This window comes from Peromyscus eremicus, chromosome 2 (genome assembly GCF_949786415.1).
Source record: "Peromyscus eremicus chromosome 2, PerEre_H2_v1, whole genome shotgun sequence".
Lineage (NCBI taxonomy): Eukaryota > Metazoa > Chordata > Mammalia > Rodentia > Cricetidae > Peromyscus > Peromyscus eremicus.
In genome coordinates this window covers 126,944,165-126,971,740 of record NC_081417.1, presented here as the reverse complement: position 1 = coordinate 126,971,740, position 27,576 = coordinate 126,944,165, and the positions used below count along the sequence as shown (strand labels likewise).

Here is a 27,576-nt window from a genome sequence, read left to right as displayed (position 1 = left end):
ATATCTTAAGTTCAATTGGAGAATGACAGGCTACTACCAAATTATGTGTGCCCTATTGCACCATTAGGGTTATCACGCCATGATGCTTATTGATGTGGTTAAAGGGTGTCATGCCTGTGTAGGACTCTTAGTTGCCTTCGTCCTTTGGAAGCTTGGATGGGGCCTCTTGATGTCATGAAAGCTAGTCCTCAGTGATGGGGCTTTTAGGTCAGTTCAAGATCAGGTCTCTGGGCTCTGGTCTTTAAGTGCATGGCATCTTTACCAATAGAGACTTACCTTCCTCTTCTGTTGTGGGTAACCAATGGCAATAGCAATAGTTTGTTTTGGGAGTCTGTTGGATAGCCCAGCCAAAAATTGAAATAAGAGCTAGAGAAGCTTCTGAAGCACAGGTGAGTGCCCTAGCTTGCCCCCGACCCCATCCCTGGGCACCAGCCACTCCGGGGAAGACCTGCCCAACTTGGCCCCAGGTTCTGGTCACCGGGCAGGTTCCCTTCTAGCCCCACCGGGAAGGATCCCCTTCTCCAAGACCCCTGGCAGACCCTGCAGTCTCCACGCCCTGCCCCCACCCCCATCCGCCTGAGCCCCAAGCCTCTTCCTAAGACTTAGAGGCCGGCCCCCAGCTCCCAGCTCCCATCTTGCCCCGGACTTCCCTTCTGAAGCACAGGTGAGTCCCCTAACTTGCCCCCAACCCCATCCCTGGGCACCAGCCACTCGGGAAGACCTGTCCAACTTGGCCCCAGGTTCTGGTCACCGGGCAAGTTCCCTTCTAGCCCCACCGGGAAGGATCCCCTTCTCCAAGACCCCTGGCAGACCCTGCAGTCTCCAAGCCCTGACCCCACGCCCATCCCCCGGAGCCCCAAGCCTCTTCTTGAGACTTAGAGGCTGGCCCCCAGCTCCCATCTTGCCCCGGATTTCCCATCTGGAGGAGAGAGAGAGAGAGAGAGAGAGAGAGAGAAGAGGACCCATCCTCCCCCGGACTTCCCTTCTGAACAAGAGCTCCCATCCTGCCCCAGACTTCCAATTTGGACAAGAGAGCTCCCATCTGGACAAGAGAGAGAGACTTCCTGAATCTGTCAGCTCTGTCTGAACCAAGTGTGCGGATAAGGCCAAGAACGAACCACAAGGAGATGGGCAGACGTCAAGGCAGAAACACATACAACAAAATGAATAGCAATACACCATCACCAGGCCCTAGCCCTCCTCCAACACCTAGACCTGAACATCAGAAATTGGAAGAAGCAGAAGAAAATAGCCTTATGAATGTCATCATGAAGAAGCTAGAGGCTCGAGTAGAGGAAAAGACAAAAAAATGTGAAGAACGCTGTAAACAACTAGAGGAAAGGGCAAACAAATTAGAAGAAATCAAAAAAGTCCTGGAAGAGAACAATAAAATACTGAAAGAAAATCAAGAAAAATCAATGAAACAAATGAAGGAAACAGTCCAAGACCTGAAAAGGGAAATAGAAAAAATGAAGAAGACACAAACAGAGGGAATGCTGGAAATAGAAAATCTGAGAAAACGATTGGGAACTTCAGATGCAAGTATAATCAACAGAATGCAAGAGATGGAAGAGAGAATCTCTAGCATTGAAGATACAATAGAAGAAATAGATTCATCAGTCAAAGAAAACACTAAAGTCAACAAAGTCATGAACCAAAATGTCCAAGAAATTTGGGACACCATGAAAAGACCAAACCTACGAATAATAGGGGTAGAAGAAGGAGAAGAATACCAACTCAAGGGCACAGAAAATATATTCAACAAGATCATAGAAGAAAACTTTCCCAACTTAAAGAAGGAAATGCCTATGAAGATACAGGAAGCCTATAGAACACCAAACAGACTAGACCCTCCAAAAAAGTCCCCTCGCCACATAATAATTAAACAATTAAACGTACAGAATAAAGAAAGAATATTAAGAGCAGCAAAGGAAAAAGGCCAAGTGACATATAAAGGCAAACCTATCAGAATAACACGCGATTTCTCAATGGAGACTTTGAAAGCCAGAAGGTCCTGGACAGATGTAATGCAGACACTAAGAGACCATGGATGTCAGCCTAGACTAATATACCCAGCAAAACTTTCAATCATCATAGATGGAGTGAACAAGACATTCCATGACAAAGCCAGATTTAAACAATATTTATCCACAAACCCAGCCCTACAGAAAGCACTAGAAGGAAAATTCCAACCTAAGGAAGTCAGATACACCCTCAAAAACACAGGCAATAGATAAAGCCGCAGCAGTAAACCCCAACGAAGAAAAGTACACACACATCACCACCAAAAAATAACAGGAATGAACAATCACTGGACATTAATATCCCTCAATATCAATGGACTTAAATCACCTATAAAAAGACATAGGCTTATAGAATGGATATGAAAGCAGGACCCATCTTTCTGCTGCATACAAGAAACACATCTCAAATTCAAAGATAGACACTACCTAAAAATAAAAGGCTGGGAAAAGACTTTCCAATCAAACGGTCTTAAGAAACAAGCGGGTGTAGCCATCCTGATATCCAGCAAAATAGACTTCAAAATAAAATCAATCAAAAGAGATCAAGAAGAGCATTACATACTCATCACAGGAAAGATCCACCAAGATGAAGTCTCAATTCTGAACATTTATGTCCCAAACACAAGGGCACCCACATATGTAAAAGAAACATTATTAAAGCTTAAATCACATATAAAACCACACATTAATAGTGGGAGACCTCAACACCCCACTTTCACCACTGGACAGATCCCCCAAATCGAAACTTAACAGAGAAATAAAGGACTTAATTGATGTCATGACTCAAATGGACTTAATCGACATCTACAGAACATTCCATCCTAACAAAAAAGAATATACCTTCTTCTCAGCACCCCATGGAACCTTCTCTAAAATCGATCACATACTTGGTCACAAAACAAATCTAAACAGATACAAAACAATTGGAATAACCTCCTGTGTTCTATCAGACCACCATGGCCTAAAGTTGGATTTCAACAACAACAAAAACTACAGAAAACCTACAATCTCATGGAAACTGAACAATACCCAACTGAATCACCAATGGGTTAAGGAAGAAATAAAGAAAGAAATTAAAGACTTCCTAGAGATCAACGAAAATGAAGACACCACGTATCCAAACCTATGGGACACTATGAAAGCAGTACTAAGAGGGAAATTCATAGCACTAAACGCCCACATAAATAAGCTGGAGAAATCTCACACTAGTGACTTAACAGCACACCTGAAAGTTCTAGAACAGGAAGAAGCAAAGTCTCCCAGGAAAAATAGATGCCAGGAAATTATCAAAGTGAGAGCTGAAATCAATAAAATAGAAACAAAGAAAACAATACAAAAAATTAATGAAACAAAGAGTTGGTTCTTTGAGAAAATCAACAAGATAGACAAGCCCTTATCCAAACTAACCAAAAGACAGAGAGAGAGCATCCAAATCAACAAAATCAGAAATGAAAAGGGGGACATAACAACAGACATTGAGGAAATCCAGAGAATCATCAGGTCATACTTCAAAAACCTCTATTCCACAAAACTGGAAAACCTAAAAGAAATGGATAATTTTCTGGATAGGTACCACATACCTAAATTAAATCAAGACCAGATAAACTATTTAAATAGTCCAATAACCCCTAACGAAATAGAAACAGTCATTAAAAGTCTCCCAACCAAAAAAAGCCCAGGACCAGATGGTTTCAGTGCAGAATTCTACCAGATCTTCAAAGAAGAGTTAATACCAATACTCTCTAAATTGTTCCATACAATAGAAACAGAAGGAACATTACCAAACTCCTTCTATGAGGCTACAATTACCCTGATTCCCAAACCAAACAAGGATACAACAAAGAAAGAGAACTACAGACCGATCTCCCTCATGAACATTGATGCAAAAATACTCAATAAAATACTGGCAAACAGACTCCAAGAACACATCAAAACAATTATCCACCATGATCAAGTAGGATTCATTCCAGGGATGCAAGGACGGTTCAACATACGAAAGTCTGTCAATGTGATACACCATATAAACAAACTCAAAGAAAAAAACCACATGATCATCTCACTAGATGCTGAAAAGGCATTTGACAAAATCCAACACCCCTTCATGATAAAGGTCTTGGAGCGATCAGGAATACAAGGAACATACCTAAACATAATAAACATAATAAATTTACAGCAAGCCAACAGCCAACATCAAATTAAATGGAGAGAAACTCAAAGCAATTCCACTAAAATCAGGAACGAGGCAAGGCTGTCCGCTCTCCCCATACTTATTCAATATAGTACTTGAAGTTCTAGCCAGAGCAATAAGACAACATAAGGAGATTAAGGGGATACAAATTGGAAAGGAAGAAGTCAAGCTTTCCCTATTTGCAGATGACATGATAGTATACTTGAGCAACCCCAAAGATTCCACCAAGGAACTGATACAACTAATAAACACCTTCAGCAACATAGCAGGATACAAGATCAACTCAAAAAAATCAGTAGCCCTCCTATATACAATGGACAAAAAAGCGGAGAAGGAAATCAGAGATACATCACCTTTTACTATAGCCACAAATGACATAAAATACCTTGGGGTAACACTAACCAAGCAAGTGAAGGACCTATATGACAAGAACTTTAAGTCCCTGAAAAAAGAAATTGAAGAAGATGTCAGAAAATGGAAAGATCTCCCATGCTCATGGATAGGCAGAACTAACATGGTAAAAATGGCAATCTTACCAAAAGCAATCTACAGATTCAATGCAATCCCCATCAAAATACCAACACAATTCTTCACAGACCTGGAAAGAATAATACTCAACTTCATATGGAAAAACAAAAAACCCAGGATAGCCAAAAGAATCCTGTACAATAAAACAACCTCTGGAGGCATCACGATCCCTGACTTCAAGCTGTACTATAGAGCTACAGTAATAAAAACAGCTTGGTACTGGCATAAAAACCGACATGTGGACCAATGGAATCGAATTGAAGACCCTGACATTAATCCGCACACCTATGAACAAATAATTTTTGACAAAGAAGCCAAAAGTGCACAATGGAAAAAAGAAAGCATCTTCAACAAATGGTGCTGGCAAAACTGGATATCAACATGTAGAAGGCTGCAAATAGATCCATATCTATCACCGTGCACAAAACTTAAGTCCAAGTGGATCAAGGACTTCAACATGAATCCAGCTACTCTGAACATGCTAGAAGAGAAAGTAGGAAGTAGTCTTGAATGCATTGGCATAGGAGACCACTTTCTAAATAGAACACCAGTAGCACAGACACTGAGAGAAACAATCAATCAATGGGACCTCTTGAAACTGAGAAGCTTTTGTAGGGCAAAGGATACGGTCAACAAGGCAAAGCGACAGCCTACAGAATGGGAAAAGATCTTCACCAATCCCACATCTGACAGAGGACTGATATCCAGAATATATAAGGAACTCAAGAAATTAGACATCAAAATGCCCAACAGTCCAATTAAGGAATTGGCTATAGAACTAAACAGAGAATTCTCAACAGAGGAAACTCAAATGGCTGAAAGACATTTAAGGAATTGCTCAACATCCCTAATCATCAGGGAAATGGAAATCAAAACAACTCTGAGATACCACCTTACGCCTGTCAGAATGGCTAAGATCAAAAACACTGAAGACACCTTATGCTGGAGAGGATGTGGAGCTAGGGGAACTCTCCTCCACTGCTGGTGGGAATGCAAGCTTGTACAACCACTTTGGAAATCAATATGGCGATTTCTTAGAAAATTGGGAATCCATCTCCCCCAAGATCCAGCTATACCACTCTTGGGCATATACCCAAGGAATGCTCAACCACACCACAAGAGCACTTGTTCAGCTATGTTCATATCAGCATTGTTTGTAATAGCCAGAACATGGAAACAACCTAGATGCCCTTCAACTGAAGAATGGATAAACAAAATGTGGTACATATACACAATGAAATACTACTCAGCAGAGAAAAACAATGACATCATGAGGTTTGCAGACAAATGGATGGACCTAGAAAAAATCATCCTGAGTGAGGTATCCCAGACTCAGAAAGACAAACATGGTATGTACTCACTCATAACAGGATACTAGATGTGGAACAAGGATGACTGGACTGCTACTCACATCACCAGGCAGGCTACCTGGAAAACAGGACCCCAAGAAAGACACAGGGATCGCCCAATGACAGAGAAATGGAATGAGATCTACATGAACAACCTGGACATGAGTGGGGGTAGTGAAGGGCGAGGGTCGAGGGAAAGAGAGCTTGGATGAGTGGGAGATCCCAGCTGGATCAACAACAGAGAGGGAGAACAAGGAATAGGAGACCATGGTAAATGAAGACCACATGAGAATAGGAAGAAACAAAGTGCTAAAGAGGCCCACAGAAATCCACAAAGATACCCCCACAACAGACTGCTGGCAATGGTCGAGAGACAGTCCGAACTGACCTACTCTGGTGATGGGATGGCCAAACACCCTAATTGTCGTGCTAGAAACCTCATCCAACTACTGAGGGATCTGGATGCAGAGATCCATGACTAGGCCCCAGGTGGATCTCTGGGAGTCCAATTAGCGAGAATGAGGAGGGTTTATATGAGCGAGAATTGTTGAGACCAAGGTCGGATAAAGCACAGAGACAAATAGCCAAACAAACGGAAACACATGAAATATGAACCAATGGCTGAGGGGTCACCAACTGGATCAGGCCCTCTGAGTGGGTGAGACAGTTGATTGGCCTGATCTGTTTGGGAGGCATCCAGGCAGTGGCACCTGGTCCTGTGTTCATTGCATGAGTCGGCTGTTTGAAACCTGGGGCCTATGCAGGGTCCTTGGCTCGGCCTGGGAGGAGGGGACTGGACCTACCTGGACTGAATCCACCAGGTTGATCTCAGTCTGTGGGGAAGGCTTTGCCCTGGAGGAAATTGGAATGGGGGGGCGGGCTGGGGGGAAGGTGAGGGGGGCGGGAGGGGGGAGAACAAGGGAATCTGTGGCTGATATGTAGAACTTAATTGTATTGCAAAATAAAAATTTAAAAAAAAAAGAGCTAGAGAAAACACTTTTCTACAGTACATGGTGATTATCACAGAGACTCACAACTTGTCAAAGTATAGAGAATAAGAGACTGTTGAATTTTCATCTATAAATGGAACATGTATATCACACTTATCTTCCAAAAGCTTAGAGGTCATTGTGAACGAATAAGCAGAAAGATTGTAAGTGTCAGGGGTGGCTTATGAGTACATGGAACCATGTTTTCTATAGAGAGTAGGATAGTTGCACATAAGAATTCATAGCAGTTGAGATAGTATGTATAAGATCTGTACAAGCTCAAGCCAGAAAAAAAATACTAGCATGGAGAGAGGACCTGGGGCACAAAATTTCACCCCTAGCTAAAGAGTTATGGCAATTGATAGCATCTGGGAGAGGGAGAGTAGATTTTCTTTAAAAGTGCAGTCCCTGGTAGGTTACCAGGTTCCAGTGGATAATCACACATCTATGAATATATGGGCAATACCTCCTGGATTTGATACATTAAATAAAAAACATAAAACAGAAGGCTCAATATTATGTGTTCAAGAGAGGATGATATCTTGGAAGGAGTATGGTGGATGATCAATATGATTAAAATACAGTATAAAAATTCTCCAAAAATTATTTATGATTTTAATGTAAGATCTTGGGAATGAATAAGAAAGGAAGGGCTGTGACTTAATAGTGATGTGTTTATGTGTCAAGTTGACAAGGGGTCAGTTGTACTGACTGATTTTGTGTGTCAACTTGACATAAACTAGAGTCATCAGAGATGAAGGAGCCTCACTTGAGAAAATGTCTCCATGAGATCCAGTTGTAAGGCATTTTCCCAGTTAGTGATCAGTAGGGGAGGGCCCAGCTTATGGTAGGTGGTACGTCTCTGGGCTGGTGGTTCTGGGTTAAATAAGAAAGCAAGCTGAGCAAGCCAGAGGAAGCAAGCCAATAAGTAGCTCACCTCCATGGCCTCTGCATCAGTTCCTGCCTCATGTTCCAGCCCTGCTTGAGTTCCTCCAATGATGGGTGATGATCTGGAAGTATAAGGCAAATAAATCCTTTCCTCCCCCTCAGAAAAAACTACTAAAAATGAGAAAATATGAAAAATAAAATAATGAATATTGGAATTAAATGAATGAAATTTTAAACAATTGTCTTGAGTAAGGTAGCCCAGATATGGAAAGATAAATACTTCATGTTTTCTGTCATATGTGGATGTGAGCCTTGATCCTGCAGATATGTATATTTGTTTTGCAATGTTACAGAATTTTAAAGGACCATGGGGAGTAGAGCGGAGCTAGAATAGTCACATAAAGGGGAAAAATAATGGGACAGAAAGAATTCCATGGAGTCGGTGATGGAAGAGCCAGATAGATGAGGGAATATGGTGAGAGATAACTAACACTAAAGGCATTTTCAAAAAGATGTAATGAAAATCACTCAACTAAATATCTAACTCCATAGAAACTTTCTAAAATACACACACACACACACACACACACACACACACACACACACACACAAGGGGTTTAAATATGGTTACCTTATGATCGGGGCACAATTCCCCAATTAGACACTTCATGATAGTAAATAAAACTCCAAGTATCAGGAATGAGTAACCTGTTTCTGAGATGTTGGCCAATGGGGTCAAAAGACCCCAAACATTATAGACTACTGTGAACCCTATGAGGCCCAATAAGAATAGAACCAATAGAATGTACGTACTATATACTTCATACATTAGCTCATACATTTCATATGTATACTATGTACTTCATAAGTTAGATCATTGCCAAAAGCTATTGTGAGCCATGATGCAAATACAACAGATAGCAATTGATAATTCAGATGTCAACTCAGCAGGTGAAAAATTCTCTGATGGGAAAACCCATCAAGCAATGCTTATGGACCACAGACACTAAAAACTGTTGCTCTTGTCTGTAATTTAACATGTGCAAAACAGTTATGGTATCTCCCCATTACAATGCATTTTCATGTAATGTGTACATGTAATCCCATGATCACATCTCAATCTTATGGACACATACATTTGTGGATGGTCAGGAAGATGATTTCTCATTAAGCTGTATAATTTTGATGAATAGAAATTACTAAAATATGCTTCATGACTAGATCTATTGTTCCACATGGACTGTAAGACACTTGGAAGCCTGTTCTATATAATTAGCTTACTTACAGGGCAATAAAAGTGACCTGAATTGAATTGCCAGGCTTCCCCTGCCAGGTTCAACTGATAGTGGGACCAGCAGCATTCCCTTCTAAATTTTTAGAAATTAACATTCTACATAACCTTCTAATCTCACTTTATGATATAAAACTCAAACTTCAACTAACTAACTGTTTATTATTTAGGTCCTAAATATCAACTAATCAATTAACCAAGTCCAGAGAGAAAGTTTTATGTCCCATTAACTGTGGATGCCACTGCCCAGAAAGTGCCAAGCACCATGTCCCCTGCCATACATTGCCATGGTAAATGGCTTTTCTCCTTATCATTTACTCAAGGAATGGGCTTAACATTGAGAGGTAGCCTTGTAACTTCCCTTATTATTGCAAAGAGGCTCCTGTAAGAAGTGTGTATGCAGCCATGTAGAGAGCTGCAAAAATGAGCTGTGCTGAATGTATGTATGTGTATGTGTAGAAAGAATTGTGTGTAGAGATGTACAGATAGAAGATAGAACAATAGCTATGTAAACATGTGTGCAAGAATGTAGCTGTATGAGCAATGTAACTATGTGGAGACAGAGATTTTTTTAGAGAAAATTAGAACTTCAGAAAAGAAATTAGTATCTAGTAGAAAATAGAACTGAGTTAGAATTAGAGCTGAAAAGCTGTAGAATTAGAGCTGAAGAAGAACAAAAAACATGACCCAAACAGATCTTATATGAAGTTGTTAAAGTAATCTTTCTGTCCTTGCTCTTGAGACGTCTTATCTGAGTTTCCCTGGGTAGTGGCTTGGGAGCTGCACTTACAGGCAGCTAAAGATAATGTACTTCATAAGTTAGATCATCTCAAAATTTCTTTTAATACCTATTGTAATGGGAATTCTAAACAGGTGTTCTATGATTTCTTGCTGTATTTTTGTTTTTGTTTTTTAGACAGGGTTTCTCTGTGTAGTTTTAGTGCCTGTCCTGGATCTCATTCTGTAGACCAGGCTGGCCTTGAACTCACTGAGATCTGCCTGGCTCTGCCTCCTGAATGCTGGGATTAAAGGCATGTGCCACCACTGCCTGGTGATTTTTTGTTTTATTTAGTCTTAGTTCATAGAACACATCCTGATCACACCTTCTACTCCCTTGAGGGTCTATGATATTATTTAGGGATTTTTATCAGCTTTTTAAATACATTATATTAACTCTTTGAGAATTTTCTACATCTTTTATCATATTCATCCTCTTCCTCCAGCTCTTTCCAGGTTCACCCCTTATCCCTACCACCTAACTTTGTGTCTTTTTTCTTTTCCTTCAAGGTTGACTTGTGCTTTACTAAATATTTTGATTGTATGGCCTTCCACTGCAGCATGAGCAATGTATTGGCAGTAGTCCTCTTCCAGAAAATTGACCATCCTACCCATAGTGGCTAGCAATAGTCCATAGCTCTTCTGCTAGGGGTAGAACTTCATACTAATCTCTCCTCTGCCTGTAAGGATTTGACCTGGCTTCGGCTTGCTCAGGTTATGAATGGTGTCACAATCATTGTGAATTTCTATGTGCAGCTACCCTGCTGTACTGAGGAAACACTGTTTCCTTGTAGTAATTCATTGTCTCTGGCTTTTACAATCTTTCCACTCCTCTTGCTGAATAATCTGAGAGCCTTTAGAGGAAGTGGTGTGGTATATATGTTCTCTTTATGGCTGAGCATTCTGTAGTCTGATATTCTCTATACCTTAGTTGTTTTATTGACAGGAAAATAATGTCTTCACATGTTTGGTACAAGTACAATATTTTTTAAAATTTGTTCTTCTCTTATACAGTACATCTGGACTGTAGTTTACCTCCCTCCACCACTTCCAATTCCACCCTCTGATCTACCCTCTACCCCAGATCCACTTCTATTCTGTTTCCCTTGAGAAAACATGGCATGGCAAGTTACAATAAGACTTGGCACAAACCCTCAGATCGAGGCTGGACAAAGCAACTCAGTAGTCAGAGACAGCCCTCCCCTACACACACACACACACACACACACACACACACACACACACACACACACTCCCTCTGTTAGGAGTCCCATAAGAACACCAAGGTAAACAACCAAAATATATATACAAGGGATCTAGTAGAGACCCATGCAGGCTCCATCATTGCTGCTTCCGTTTCTGAGCTCATGAGCCCTGCTTAGTTAATTCTGTATACAGTGTTCTCATGGTATCCTTGACCCTTCTGGTTCCTAAAATTCCCCCTCCTCTTATTACTCAGTGTTCCATGAGTTTAAATTAACATTTATCTCTAATTTTTTCATTTGTTTTTATCAGTATCAATTGGAGGATTCCATTGGACTTGGCAACAATCTGTGAATACAACAGAATATCATTAGGATCATTTCATTTGATTTTTTTTTGCCAGTTGTGTATGGTTTTATCCTAGGTCTCTGGACTATCCATCCTCCAGTACCTGGTCATCCAGACAGTGTTGAGCATGTACTCCCTTTCATGGTGTGGGTCTCTAGTTAGACAAGTCACTAGTTAGCTTCTCCTGCAAGTTCTATGCCACCATTGCAGGCGATCCCTGTGTCTTTCTTAGGGTCCTCTTTTCTAGGTCGCCTCCCTGGAGTTGTGAGTAGCAGTCTAGTTATCCTTTGTTTTACATCTAGTATCCACCTATGATTGAGTACATACCATGTTTGTCTTTCTGAGTCTGGGTTACCTCACTCAGGATGATTTTTTTCTAGATCCATCCATTTGCCTGCAAACCTCATGATCTCATTTTTTTCTCTGCTGAGTAGTACTCCATTGTGTATATGTAACACATTTTATTTATCCATTAATTATCTATGTGCAAAATAATATCATCAAAATATCTTTAGAGAACCAACCTTTCTATTTTTGGAAGATGCCAAACCTATCAAAAGACAAATTGGTTCAATCATTGACGCACAGGGTAATAAAATCTGAGCAACACATGTAGTAATTTGTATTCTACTAGTAAGAGAACAAGCCGGGCAGTGGTGGCACACACCTTTAATCCCAGGACTCAGGAGGCAGAGCCAGGCTGATCTCTGTGAGTTTGAGGCCAGCCTGGGCTACCAACTGAGTTCCAGGAAAGGTACAAAGCTACACAGAGAAACCCTGTCTCGAAAAAACAAAAAAAAAGAGAACAAAAGAAGCCTATTACTTTAAAAATGTCTTCAAATTTATTTTATTATGATATGTGTCTGCATACAAGTCTGTGTACCACATGGTATCTATGGAGGCCAGAAGAAGGCATCAGATCTCCTAGAACTGGTGTAAAAGACAGTTGTGAGGTGCTGTGTGAATGCTAGGAATCAAATCCAGGTCCTCTGGAATAGAGGCCAGTACTCTTAACCATTGAGCAATCTTTCCAGTCCAAACCTTTTATTTATTTATTTATTTTTGATTGCTATTTTAAGTGGAAATTCAAACAGAAAAAGACTATAATTTGGCCTTAAAATACTAATGTATAACTGTTAAAAAGATAGAATCTAGGAATTAACTTGTCTTCTCTTGAGAAACTGAGTGAACCTTGGCAAATATTAAATTATAAATCGAGACCTTCAAGAGAAGAAAAAGCCAGTATCAGTTTTAATGTATTGACTTTTTTTATTTACTTACTTGTTGTGGGTGTCCATAATAATCCAATGGTTATAATAGTGAAAAAAAATGTCACCAGAAATCCTACCACTGTTGCCATATCCATCATCCAGCTATTGCACAAGGAAAATAAGGGATCCGAAATAGAAACTGAGAAAGTTAAAAAAATTAGAAAATTAATGAGGCTGTGTACTAGAAAAAAGAGTAGTTAAATGACATCATTTAATATCATTTTACTGCCTCTTAGAATTCTTCAGAGATCAATGTGGTGATAAATGCCTGTAATCAGCATTCAAGAGGCTAAAGCAGGAGGATTGAGTTCAGCCTCTGTTATATAATGAAACTCTGTATCAAAAAAGAAAAGAAAGATGGATAGAAGGAAGGAAGGAAGAAAGAATTAAAAGAAAAATTATTTAACCTGTAAAGATATTGTTTTGTTACTTACAATGGATTGATTCAACTAATTCTTACAAATATATAAAATAGATATTTTATATCCTTTGGTTATTATCTACTCTTGACAATTTTGATTTGATGCTGCAAATACATGAAAATTTGTGGAAACCTCAGAATGAGTTGAATGAATTTTGTGTGTAAGAGAGTTATAAATATATGGAGGCCATATTGGAATAAGCTGAATTGACCTCCAAAATGTCCATACCTACTCCCTGGAAATTTGCAACATGTTATGTTATGTGGAAAAAGGAGTCTTCTTCTATAGTTAAAGATATAAATCCCCAAATAAAAAGACTATTTGGGAATATTTGGGGTAAACCCAATCTAATATTATAAATACTTAAAAACAGAGATATGTGCTAGCTGGAGTCAGAATGGAAGAAGATATAGTGTGATCTAAGACTGAAAGACACATGACCCATCATATTTGCCAAGTCTCATGGGAAGTATCTGATGTAATTCAACTCAGTCTCCACAAGACACCTAGCAAGAAAACAGGACTCCATAACCACAGTTGCAGGTAACTAAAATGGTCCAACAATATAAACAAACTTGGGACTGCACAATGAAGTTCTGAATAACAATTTAGTTGTATAATCTACACGGTTAGCAGCTATACAAGGCAAGTACAGCAGTTCTCCCTAGACCCTCTGGAAAACCCTGTATTTAGTCCAGTGAAACTCATTTCAGGGGTTTGACACCCAGAACTACAAGAGCAGATATCTCTTGGTTTAAGCCACTAAACTTAAGGTAATTTGTTGTGCTTATCATGGAAAAGGTTTGTTATGGAAAGGACACAATGAATTCTAGCAACAGATCCCAAAGAAATGAGGACCTATGAATTGACTGACAATAGTTTCATATTATTTTTTAAGGTGACCTAGTGAACTAAAAAAGAACATTGATAATTTCGGAAATTATTCCTGAAGAAAACAAAAAGTTCAGTAGAGGGAAGTCAAAAAAGAGGGACAAACAAGAATCCTGGACTGAAGGGCATAATGAAGGAAACCAAAAAAGCAACATGGAGCATCAACAGAAGGAACTTGGTCAAAAAGTAACCAATCCTTAAACTAAAAAGAGAGATTATTTGGAATTATCCAGACAGAGGAGGTCAAAAAATGATTAAATCCTATATCACATGTGAGATATAATCATAAAGCTAAGTTTTCCATAATAGAAGTTACGGTTGAGAAAGAGAGTTTATTTAAGGAAATAATAGATGAAAACTTCATAACTGTAGGAAAACTTAGGAACATCAGACCACACAAAGCTCAATGGCATCCAATGAAGCACAACAGAAGGAAGGTTTCTTCAGAACATATTATAAACAAACTGTCAAAAATAAAAGATTACCAATTCATACAAAGCTAAAACCATGGCACCTATCATAACATTTTAATCTGTAAACCTTGAACAACACTTAGAGATCTAGATAATATTACTTAAGGAAGGAATATGACTTTGTTATTTATGAATCACTAATATAGAAAGCAGGAACCAGTATACAGATGCTATAAATAATTATCATTGAGGAAAATTCTTAGAGATTCAAACATAAAATCTGTAATATGATGTTCAAGGGGTTTCTGTTATCATAGAATGGTCAGTATTTTAAAAAAGTTAGTCCAGTGTGGCACATGCCTTTAATCCCTGTACTTGGATGGCTTAGACAGGTGGATCTCTGAGTTCAAGATGAGCCTTGTCTGTAGAGCAAGTTCCAGGACAGCCAGGGATACACAGAGAATCCCTGTTTTGAAAATATAATGATAGTAATAATAACTAGAAATGGATATTTGCACTATAGTAGTTAAAGGAGATTATGTAAACTAAACAGTGAAAGGCATAGGTCCTTTAAGACACAAAGACTGAAAACCACAGCAAAAATGGAGGTACAGAACACTCTGGCTCCCCAAAAGAAGGTATAGCTGTTATAATGGAAAGATAAATCAGAAAGTCAAAGTCAGCCCTATCACAAACACTAACAGTCTTAACAACTGAAATGCTCTGCATTCACCTTAGTTCTGGATTTCAGTTCTAGAACAGCCTGGATTCAGTACAGGAGCTTTGCTTCAAAGAAGGAACTTATATTGCCTCTTGTAAGATCCCTAGAACCAGTATTTCTGCACCATGGTGCACTATTTAGGATGAATAAACTTTAAGAATCTATATTAAAAACAAAACAAAACAAAAAGAAAGAAAAAAAGAATCCATATTATCTTCATGGACAGAAGCCTTAGTGCATTTCCATGTCTGAAGTCTAAAAACGTTCCAACACATTTGTAAAATAGGCTGTAATTGTTTGATCTCAATCATACCTAGTAGTGCCACTCAGCCCCCAAACTACAGGAAAGCAATCCTAAAATTTTATCATTTTTGATATAAATTTTTATCAATTTTAGCATTTTCTCCCAAATGTCAAAGGAACTCTACAAACAAATAGCTAGTTTTAAGGTATCACATTTCTTAAAGGTCAAAATACAAAGTGACAGTAATGGAAATAGCAGGGAACTGGCATTAACACAGACCTATAAGAAGAAAATAGATACTAGAAATGAATGCAGTAATATTTTTAACTAAGATTGACAAGGCACCAAGACACACAGTTCTGGGGAAGCAGGGTGTCCACACAAATGAAACTAAAGTCTTGTCTTAAAACCTGCACAAAAATCAACTCTGCACTCATTGCTGTTAACCATTCTCTATACACTGGAGTTGGAGAGATGGCTTAAAGGGTAAGCATTTTCTGTGCAATCATGAGGACCTCAGTTCCAATCCCAGTACCCACATGAAAAACTAAAGTTGTGTGCATCTGCGTCTGCACCTATAACTCCAGTGCTATGTGTGACAGAAAAAGATGGATCATTTGGATTTTCTTGCTGCCAGCCTAGCTCTAGGTTCAGTGAGAGACATTCTCTTAAAGAATAAAATTGATAGTGATAGAGTAGGAAATCCACAGTTCATCTCTGGCCTGTGAGAGTGAAAGCACAGGTCCAAGCACCTGCACACACAGATGTGCATATACCATATGCACACACACACACACACACACACACACACACACACACACACACATGAACACACACACACACACACACATATGCACACACCACAACTGTATTCTGGAATGTCTGATCACATTAAATCTACCCTAGAGTAAGACTCATATTCTCTCAGCACTTGGAGGTGACCGAGGGTGACTCTACACTACTGTGATGGAAATGATTATTTCTTAAGAGAGGAAGACATCATTTAACCTTCAGTATTTCAATTAGTGCTTCCTTTTTTTTTTTTTTTTTTTTTTTTTTTTGGAGCTGAGGATTGAACCCAGGGCCTTGCGCTTGCTAGGCAAGCACTCTACCACTGAGCTAAATCCCCAACCCAATTAGTGCTTCTTTTAATGTTTCAGTGTGTTCTGTTTATGGGATATAGAAATTAACTGTGGATCTGAAAAAGCCCAGGAAATATTCATAGTGACCTTCATCCCTAAATTCAAAATTGCCTTGGGAATCTCAGAGCTGAGAGATGTGAAGTCCAACATCTGTAGAGTATGGAGCAAGCTGGGCATGGCAGTGGGAAATGAATGTCATTTAGTTTAAATAAACTCTACATGTGACTTAGGCATAAAGTTAGGGGGGGAAAATCCTTAATGATTCTATCCTTCTTGGATTAGTTACCTGATTTCATGAAGTAAGAAATTAAAAGTAAAATAAAGATAAAGATAAAAAATTAATATTTCAATGAAAGTGAAAATTAATTTTTTCATGTAGTTCTCATTAAGCAGGATATCTGAAAAAAAGAAGAGAACATCTTTAAAATACACATAGCAAAGAGCCACACCAGACCAGGAAGCTGCTGCCATGGGAGCAGGTTTCCCCTTCAGGTTCTGCAACTCCTCCTATCCTTATCTGTCTCCCTCCTCCCTGCCTACCTTTTTTCCTTCTTCTCTTTCCCTTTCCCCTCTCTCCCTTCTTCCTTATTTTCTTCATTTCTTTCTTTTCTTGTTTATTTCCTCCTCCTTCCCTCTTTCTCTCCCTCCTTTCCTTCCTCCCTCTCCCACTTTCTGTATCTGGCTCAGAACTACACACTAGTAGACCTGATTTTGTGGCAACTACGAGAAAGTCACTAAGCTCATTTTGGAGCTAGAATTCTCTGCTTCAACATCTCCCAGATTGACACCTCTCCCTACTCACTCAATTTTGTGCCCCTCTTTTAAAAATAAACTCTACAAGTCCAATTTGTGTTGCCTATACTCTTTGATGTGTGGCCTTCCACTGGAGGTTGAATGACTATCGAGAGAAACACCCTCAAAAAGGGCTAACTCTCCCTTCCCAGCAGCTATCAGTTGCCAATAGTTCCTCAGGAAGGAGAATCTTCCCTCTCTTTGCTAGAGTTTTGTGTGGCTTGAGCTTGTGTGTGTCTTGTACGTGCAGTCACAGCCACTGTGAGTTCATATGGCAACTGAAATTCATACAGTAATGTTCTCACTCAAGAGGCTTACTAGCTTTTTTTCTAAGATATGTTCACTCCCCAAAGTCCCCTTTCTGGACTGAAAATTCATCTTTCATGGCTCAGTTCTATGATCGTATAATTATTTGTTCTTTTTCAAAGTTTGTCTTTCACTGTATCTTTAGTGTATCAGTAAATCCCTCCATCTCTACTTTAAGCATGTTTGCAGTGTCTTACTTTTTATTTGAGGCATGTCTTATTACATGGCCCAAGCTGAACTCAAACTCCATCCTTCTGCCTCAGCCTTTCAAGTGCCATAACCTCTGATTCCTCTGCCTAACCTCTGATTCCTGCTCATTCTTGTGAACTTCTCTGATAATTCAGAAACCATTGCTTAGAAAGCCCTATTTAGTCACAGCAACACTTACTTTTTTCCAGTCAGTTTCCTAATCCTCCAGTGTACTACAGAGTTTTGAAAGAGACAGAAAACCTGTACTTTTAGTTAAAGTAGTAAAGCATTGCCTGAACTGGTTTCTAAAGGTTTAAACCCTCCTCTTCCCACCTACACACACAGTCTGTACATATGAGAAATTAATTTGTATATACGGGTGTTAGCTAAGGATAGCTTTGTTAAACATGTGACAACCTTTTCCTGATTTTTTTCATTCATCCATCATGTATGTCTTTTAGGAGTGAGCAATGAACAAATAATCACACAATCTGCATTTTACTCACACATTTTCCTTACTGCTGTTCTCTCTCTCTCTCTCTCTCTCTCTCTCTCTCTCTCTCTCTCTCTCTCTCCCTCTTTCTCTCTCTCTCGTAGGTATACATCTTACTGCCATAACAATTTCTATTTATTGAACTTAAAGGAATTTTAAAATGCTAGTTCTAGTACTGAATACTACGTGACAGTAATCAATGTGTCCTGAGGACTTAGAATTCATAAAAACCCCTGGAATATGGTTATATGATTTTCTAAGATGACAATATAGTTCAAAGTGATCAATGTCATTTTATGTTACTGACATAGCATCTTGTTAAACTTATACATATTATACAATATGAAACATTTATTGAGATAACATTAACTGTCTCTAGAGCTCTAAGATATTCTTAATTATAAATGTCCACTGTTCACTTTTCTTCTCATACCATACACTTAACATCTGTCTTACCAAAACCAGTATCAATGATAAAGAGGCACAATTAAAGGATATTTGACAGTGATTAATTCATTGGTTTATTCTTTGTGCTTCCATGTTGACAGTTAACCCCTCATGACAGAGTGCTTACTTGCCAGGGTGAGATTTGTTTACATCTCTTCACCCATTAGAAGGTTAAGAACACAGCATGTGATACTCTCCTGTGACTGGTTTCTGAGGAGAAGAGTCATCTTCACGTGGAAAAATCTATCTCCATCCTGTGAGTGCGATATTGAAGAATACATAACTACCTCCCCTTGGCTGTCTCTCCACTCCATCTAAGGGTGGCTGTCTAACCACCCTTCTGAAAATCACCCCACATTGAGTCCACCATAGCCAGGATTCTCAACATGGATTTGTGTCTTCAATCCAAATGCTGGTGGAAATGATAAGGAGATAAAATCACAAGTGATTATACTGAGTTCAGACTGTCAGGTTGGGGAATAAGGAGTCTCAATCATATGTTCTACAGTCTAATAACACAAGTGAACTGATTTTCATATTTTCTCTTCAAGTTAGGCTAATTTATTGTGATGTGATGTTTGTTTTCTGAATATTGTATTTTTGAGATAGATGTGTGACTTTTACTCATTACTTGGCTATTTTAAAAACTTAAAATATGAAAAAGCCATAAAAAAACCACCAAGAAAATTTCCATGTAATTCAGTTAGTTGGGCATAAGGACACTGGTATACTATATTCCATAAACAACTTACCTGCTACACTGAAGTTCATGCTGGTCACATCACTGAAGCCACTATCACTAAATGAACATTGGTAAAGTCCATCATCAGAAATGCTGATATTGTGAATTCTGAGGGCCATTTTGCCCTTCCTAATGGCCTCTTTCACAAACTCTGTACAATTCACATATTCAGGTGCAGCTTCTCCATTCACTCCATGGCCACCTCTGTACTGATAAACAAGCTTGGAACTGTCACTCCTGAACCAGCGCACCTCTATAGACTTCACACTGCGTGGTGGGAACACCTGGCAACTGAGCTCAGCCTCGCCTCCTACTCTAGCCGCCAAGTGTCTAGTGGGAGTAGTTACCATCAGATTCTCTGTGGAGAAAAATTGAAAATCAAAATGAATCTGAAATTAACAACACTGCTGAGAAGAACATATCAAATCCTACTCACAAGGCCTAGCTGATACAAATATTCAACTCTGATTACATTCCTTTAAATTTTGCAATATTTTTGAAAACTAATGCCAGTTTTTTATTTATCTTATCTTTAAAATAGATTCTAGTGAAATAGGAATCCCCAATAATCTGTCTTGCTACTTAAGAACTGTATGGAATAATCTGTCTGGTATAACTATTTTGGAATTCTGGAATCTATTGAAGGCTATTTGTCAGTTGCTGTAACAGTATCTATGACTAAATCCCTAAGAAAAATAGTTTTAATGAGAAAATACTATTTTGACTCATGGTGACAGAGGCTTCACTTCATGGTAGGTGTTCCCAATGTTTCCCAGCCCTGCTGAGACAGAGTGTCAACTTGGAGAATGCAAAGCAGTTTCTTGTCGCCAGGAAGCACAGAGAGTAGAGGGGACAAGGATAAGTTTTGCCAAGGTGTTCTCCCACTTGTCCAGTTCCTCCAACTATGCACTAGCCCCTCTCCTTCTGATATGTCATAATCTCATGAATCCACCAAAGTACTGATACAATGATGAAGGCAGAGCAACTAAAGTCTCATCAATTCTCAGTTGTTGAATCTCACTGCTAAACAACCCTCTAGCACATGTCCATCATTTGAGGAGAAACTTCAAAACCAATTCGTAATTACCTACAACTTCAGTTGAAGGCTTGGATAATTATTATTACAATCAACAGTACCACCTACACCCCACAACCCTTAGTTTATTGATGAGAAGTTGTGTTCTCCAGGGCAGTGTGTGTCAGATGTTCTTTCCTGAGTTTTGTCTGTTCAATCTACTCATGAGTTTATAAAAGAGGAATTCTTTATTTCTGCTATGTTTTTTTAAGTCTATAAGATTTCTTTGTTATTAAGAACTTCTAGATTTGTTTATAGTATCCATTTGTTCTTATTTATTATCCATTTTTACAATTACATCACTTACAATATTAATTATGGTGGTATTAAATTTCTAGCCTGACAGTTCACAGCTGTGTGGTTTTACTTGTTCGGTTCCTATGGATTCTGATTTTGATTCTTAGTGTGTCATATAAAGTTTTGTTGGAAGTCACATATACTAGAGTCAATATATCCTACAATTAATAATGCATGTGGGAGAGAGAGAATGAGCATTCTGCAGTTTTATGATTTGGATTCAGTCTTTTAGTGAACCTGTGCCTTTGAGTTGTGACCTTATTGAGGGCTTCTCAATGTCTCTGTCTCCTAAGTGGGACAGGACAGAAAGAGGTGGCTTGAGCTCAGTCCTACCCCACTTCTCCCAGGTCAGTTCAGTCAGGTCATGAAACTCAACAGGCAATGCTATGGGAAAGCAGTTCATCTTGAAGGCAGAACTAATTAATGTGAACCTATTTCAGAATGGTTACTTTCTCCATCACTCTGTTCTCACCACAAGGACCTGGTAGAAATGTGGAAAGTAAAAGGCACCACACAGTACCTACCAATGATGGGTCTTATATGGCGCTTCTGGTTCAAACCATTCTACATTGAGGCTCTAGTAACTCAATTGTTTCAGCTTACATTTTCCTGCTTTACCTCTTATTTTCTCAGATCTTTCTTCTCTTCACAGAGATTCCTGACCTTGTAGATTTCTGCTCCTTTCTGGCTCTCTGTCTAGGGGACAGTGGTACACCCTGTAATCTTATTCCTTTTTTGAATCTAAGAAGAGTTGCTGACACTTTTTTTTTTTTTACTATTTTACTTGATATTGCAAAGAAGTGATGCTGTTAACCTCCTTCAATAACAAACTGGACACTAGAAATCTTTCTTGCATCCTTTTCATAACTGTAATGGACAAGAAAAAAAGTAAGTGTTCTTACAAGAAGTCAATGCTGATGCTATCACTTTCAGGAAAGTGAAACACACATGACACCCAGAAAAATGGGAGTATATAGACTTCATCATATCTGAAAAGGACAGTAGAACAAGGTAAGAAACAATGTGATATGAAATATAGATACCCAAAATTAATTCATAACCTTAAGATTCCAGTAAAAACAAATCTTCTCAGTGTTAGAAAAAAAGATTGTCCTCACATATGGTTCTGATCAGAGGAGGACTTCCCAGTTCCTTTATCCCTCTAGTTCTCACTCATGGTTACTTTAACCAAACTTTCTAAGTGAACAGTACTGCCAGCAGATGTACTTAACAATCAGTGGAAGAAAAACATTTTAAGTAAATTAGTGAATGAAGGGAACAAAAATAAGCAGCCTAAAGACATGCATGAGTAAATATGAGTGAAAATGTAAGAAAAAATATTTTTAATCCATGTGATTGAAAAAAATATATTGAGATCAAATTATGAATTGTAGCTGAAGAATTGTTTTTTAGCTCCCGTCGCCAAGTCCCGCCAGTCCCGGAGCCCATTTATAAAATAAACATACAGATTCTTACATTATTAAACTGTTTGGCCATTAGCTCAGGCCTATCATTGTCTAGCTTTTATTTTTATATTTAGCCCATTTTTATTAATCTTTATTTTGTCACGTGGCTCGTGGCTTACTGGTATTTTACATCTTTTTTGTTTTGGCGGTAGCTCCAGTAGGTCCTCTTTTTTTTTTTTTAATTTTTTTTTTTTGGCCCGCCTATAGAGATGTTCTGTATGGTAAATGTGTTGCTGATTGGTCAATAAATAAAACACTAATTGGCCATTGGCTAGGCAGGAAGTATAGGCGGGACAAAAAAAATAAAGCTAGAAAGTGAGAGGCTGAGTCAGAGAGACACTGCCAGCCGCCATGATGACAAACAACATGTAAAGATGCCGGTAAGCCATGAGTCATGTGATAAGGTATAGATTTATAAAAATGGATTAATTTAAATTGTAAGAACAGTTAGCAAGAAGCCTGCCACGGCCATACAGTTTGTAACCAATATAAGTCTCTGTGTTTACTTGGTTGGGTCTGAGCTGCTGTGGGACTGGCAGGTGAGAGAGATTTGTCCTGACTGTGGGCCAGACAAGAAAACTCTAGCTACAATGAATGAACTCTTGTCATTTGTTAACAATTGTATACATTATTTCTAATCAATGTAACAGTGCTGAAACCTGTTAATTAGTAATTTTTAATGATAATTTTTGTACTTTAAAATGTGAAAATGTACAGGGGCCATGCTAATCTTCTCTGTATCGTTCTAGTTTTAGTATATGTGCTGCTGAAGTAAAAATGGCAATCTTACCAAAAGCAATCTACAGATTCAATGCAATCCCCATCAAAATACCAACACAATTCTTCACAGATCTGGAAAGAATAATACTCAATTTCATATAGAAAAACAAAAAATCCAGGATAGCCAAAAGAATCCTGTACAATAACACAACCTCTGGAGGCATCATGATCCCTGACTTCAAGCTGTACTATAGAGCTACAGTAATAAAAACAGCTTGGTACTGGCATAAAAATCGACATGTGGACCAATGGAATCGAATTGAAGACCCTGACATTAATTCGCACACCTATGAACGTACAATTTTTGACAAAGAAGCCAAAAGTGCACAATGGAAAAAAGAAAGCATCTTCAACAAATGGTGCTGGCATAACTGGATATCAACATGTAGAAGGCTGCAAATAGATCCATATCTATCACCGTGCACAAAACTTAAGTCCAAGTGGATCAAGGACCTCAACTTAAATCCAGCTACTCTGAACCTGCTAGAAGAGAAAGTAGGAAGTAGTCTTGAACGCATTGGCATAGGAGACCACTTCCTAAATAGAACACCAGTAGCACAGACACTGAGAGAAACAATCAATCAATGGGACCTCTTGAAACTGAGAAGCTTTTGTAGAGCAAAGAATACGGTCAATAAGGCAAAGCGACAGCCTACAGAATGGGAAAAGATCACCAACCCCACATCTGACAGAGGACTGATATCCAGAATATATAAGGAACTCAAGAAATTAGACATCAAAATGCTCAACAGTCCAATTAATTGCAGGCAATTTGTTAAATTATATATGAATGGATATAAAAAAAACAATGGATATAAAAAGACAATGAATGGATATAAAAAAACTTCAAGACAGCATATATTAAAACTTTGCATTATCTGGCTTGCTTTTTTCCATGAATTCAAAATGGGTATGAAAAATATGAAGATTCAACTTTTCTTCTATTACTGATTGGAAGATGTACCATTATTTAAAGTTTCTCCTAAATCATCTAAATTCCCTACATTAAAAAAAAATCACTGAAATGCAGAGAAATGAGCAACAGAAACCCAGTAATTGAGAACTTATAGAAAGTCTTGGCACATTGTAGAGAGGAAACGAAAATAATAATCCTATGTGATGTTCTTTACAGAAACAAGAAAAAATACTAAAATTCATATAGAACCACAAAATATCCAGCATAGCCAAAACAATCCTGAGCAAAAAAAGTACTGCTTGTGGGATTACCATACCAGATTTCAGTCTATAGTGTAGACCAATGGAACAAAATAGGAGACCCCAAAAATAAGTACATGTAACTACAGGTGTTTGATATTTGACAAAGATACTAAGAAGTGTAGACCAATGGAACAAAACAGGAGACCTCAAAAATAAGTACATGTAATTACAGGTGTTTGATGTTTGACAAAGATGCTAAGAATACACACTGGATGAAAGAATCTTCAGCAAATGATGCTAAGGAGAAAAGTGTCCACATGTAGATGTGTAAAGGTTAAAACCTTCCTTTTTAAGAAAAGAAAAGGGGAAGTGCTGTGGGATGGTCTGTATGTCAAATGTGTTGCTGATTGGTCAATAAATAAATCACTGATTGGCCAGTGGCCAGGCAGGAAGTATAGGCAGGACTAACAGAAAGGAGAATTGAGAGAACAGGAAGCTGGGTGGGGGGAGACACTGCGAGCCTCCACCATGACAAGCCACATGTGAAGATCCCGGTAAGCCACAAGCCATGTGGCAAGGGATAGATTTATGGAAATGGATTAATTTAAGATATAAGAACAGTTAGCAAGAATCCTGCCACGGCCATACAGTTTGTAAGCAATATAAGTCTCTGTGTTTACTTGTTTGGGTCTGAGCAGCTGTGGGATTGGCGGGTGACAGAGATTTGTTCTGACTGTGGGCCAGGCAGGAAAACTCTAGCTACAAATAGAAGAATGTTATTAGAGTCACACTTGTCACCCTGCACAAAATTCAGCTCCAAATGGACCAGGTACCTCAATGTGAATTTGAAACTTCTAGAGGAAAACACAAGCAGCACCTTACAAGATCATGGGTTGAAAAGAGGTGTCAATCATGGCAGAAGGAGTGGAACATTCTCATTTTCCTTTCCCTGGAACTGATTAAATCAGGTAGGGGTGTGGAGGGCATGTATATCTCAGAGAATTGTTTTTCCTCCCATTGTGCATTCCACTTATATGCCAGGGTGCCCTACAAAAGAGGCATGGCCCCTCCCTGCTTCCACAGAGAGATGGAGACCTGACCACACCATTTTTGGGAGGCAAGTGACAACAAGCCAGCATGATCCAGAGTGAGACAGTCAGAGCTTTGGAGTTGATTTTGTTGTTCTTATTTTGCTTTTTCCGTTTGGTTGTTTATTTCATTGGTTTTGGGTTTGATTTGGGTTTCTTTGGGTCACCTGGCAGAGCCAAAAGGATTTGGGTCCCCAAAAGGATGGGACACAGTTCTTAAGCTAGGGGTGTGTGTGTGTGTGTGTGTGTGTGTGTGTGTGTGTGTGTGTGTGTGTCAGGGCTCACACCAGAGACACTGGTCACTGTACAGAAACAGAACTGACAGAAACACATAGATACACACACATAGACACACACATATACACATAGAGTAAAGACAATCAGGGATGGCTCCACACACTGAGACACTTGAACAGAGGCAATCCAGTCATATCTCACATAGCTCCTGGACAGTGGATCACTGGCCTTGTCTTACCTCTCTTATGTGTTCAAATATAAGGAACCATAAACAGACTTATACCTGGAGGTGACAGACCAGGTGTCAGTATCTTCTGAAGCATTAGACTGTGATTGGTTAAAGGGAGTCTTGAGAACCTGGAAGTTACTTTGGGCAACCCCTAGGATCTCCTTGACCCCCACACTCTTTCTGCTCTGCCCTCGGGGGATTCTGAGACCCCTGGTGTCTCAACGCCTGGTCTCTGGGAATCTCGGTGGGATCTTCAGAAATGTTGTGGAGTATCCATCAGAGAAGACTGCTCAGACAGACATCATCTTAAGCCAATAGAAAGTCTTTATTAGCCAGCCAGTGACTACACTGGGTATTAGGATTCCAGTGTAGCTTCAAGATTTTCTCAGGGTGAGCTTTTACGCACACAAAAAAAATATGTTCTTGCTTGATATACTTCAGTGAAGATTAATTAATTAGCCAGGAGGGAAACTACAGAAGCCAAAAGGCAAGGTTAGTACATTTAGAGACTCTCTTAAACCTAAGGATTTTGATGGACCAGGGTTTTTGTTGTTGTTGTTGTTGTTTGTTTTTTGTAGCCTGGTTATCTTTTGGTTTACATCTAATATTCACTTATGAGTGAGTACATACCATGTTTGTCTTTCTGGGTCTGGGTTACCTCACTCAGAATGATTTTTTTCTAGTTCCATCAATTTGCCTACAAATTTACTGCATCTTCTCCAGCATTGACTGTCATCAGTGTTTTTGATCTTAGACATTCTGACAGGTGCCTCAATACAAGGAGGGAGGGGTTTAGTCCTGCCTCAACTTGATACGCAAATGGTCTTAGGTAACCCCAATGAAAGGGTCATTTAACCCCCAAAGAGTTGAGAATTGCTGATTGAGAAGGTTTATTTTCTTTGTGTGCTCCATCCTTTCTGGCTCTTAGACTCTTTCTGCCTCCTCTTCTATAAAGTTCCCTGAGCTCTGAAGAGAAGGATTTGATGGAGGCATCCCATTAGGGCTGAAAATTCCAAGGTCTCTCATTCTCTGCATAATGTTGCCTGTGGGTCTTTATATTTGTTCCCATCTGCTGCAGAAGGAAGATTCTCTGACAAGACACCAATTTATGAGTATTTGGTCCCATGCAGGCTCCCCAGCTGTTGGTCTAATGACTGTGAGCTCCCGAATGTTCTAGTTATCTGTCTCTGTGGGTTTCCCTGTCATGATCTTGACCCTCCCTTTCTCCTATAATCCCTCTTTCCTCTCTTTGACTGGACTCTCATAGTTTGACCTGGTGCTTGGATGTAGGTCTCTGCACCTGCTTCCATCAGTTACTGGGTGAAGGTTCTATGATGACAGTTAGGGTAGTCACCAATCTGATTACAGGGGAAGGCCAGTACAAGCACCCCCTTGACGAAAGCTAGGGATCTTATCTGGGGTAATCCTTGTGGATTCCTGGGAGTTTCCCTAGCATCAAGTTTCTTCCTAGCCCTATAATGGCTCCCTCTATAGAGCTATCTCTTTCATTGCTCTCCCACTGCATCCCTCCCCCATCATGATCATCCCATTCTTTCATGTTCTCATCCTCCATACCCTCCCCCACACT

The 27,576-nt window shown here is 39.2% G+C and overlaps 2 pseudogenes; both read right to left on the bottom strand.

Moving 5' to 3' along the window:
- Positions 1 to 19,017: 19,017 nt before the first annotated feature.
- Positions 19,018 to 22,017, bottom strand: LOC131904863 (selection and upkeep of intraepithelial T-cells protein 8-like; annotated as a pseudogene).
- Positions 22,018 to 23,178: 1,161 nt separating this feature from the next.
- On the bottom strand, positions 23,179 to 23,271 carry LOC131905390 (U6 spliceosomal RNA; annotated as a pseudogene).
- Between the last annotated feature and the right edge of the window lie 4,305 nt (positions 23,272 to 27,576).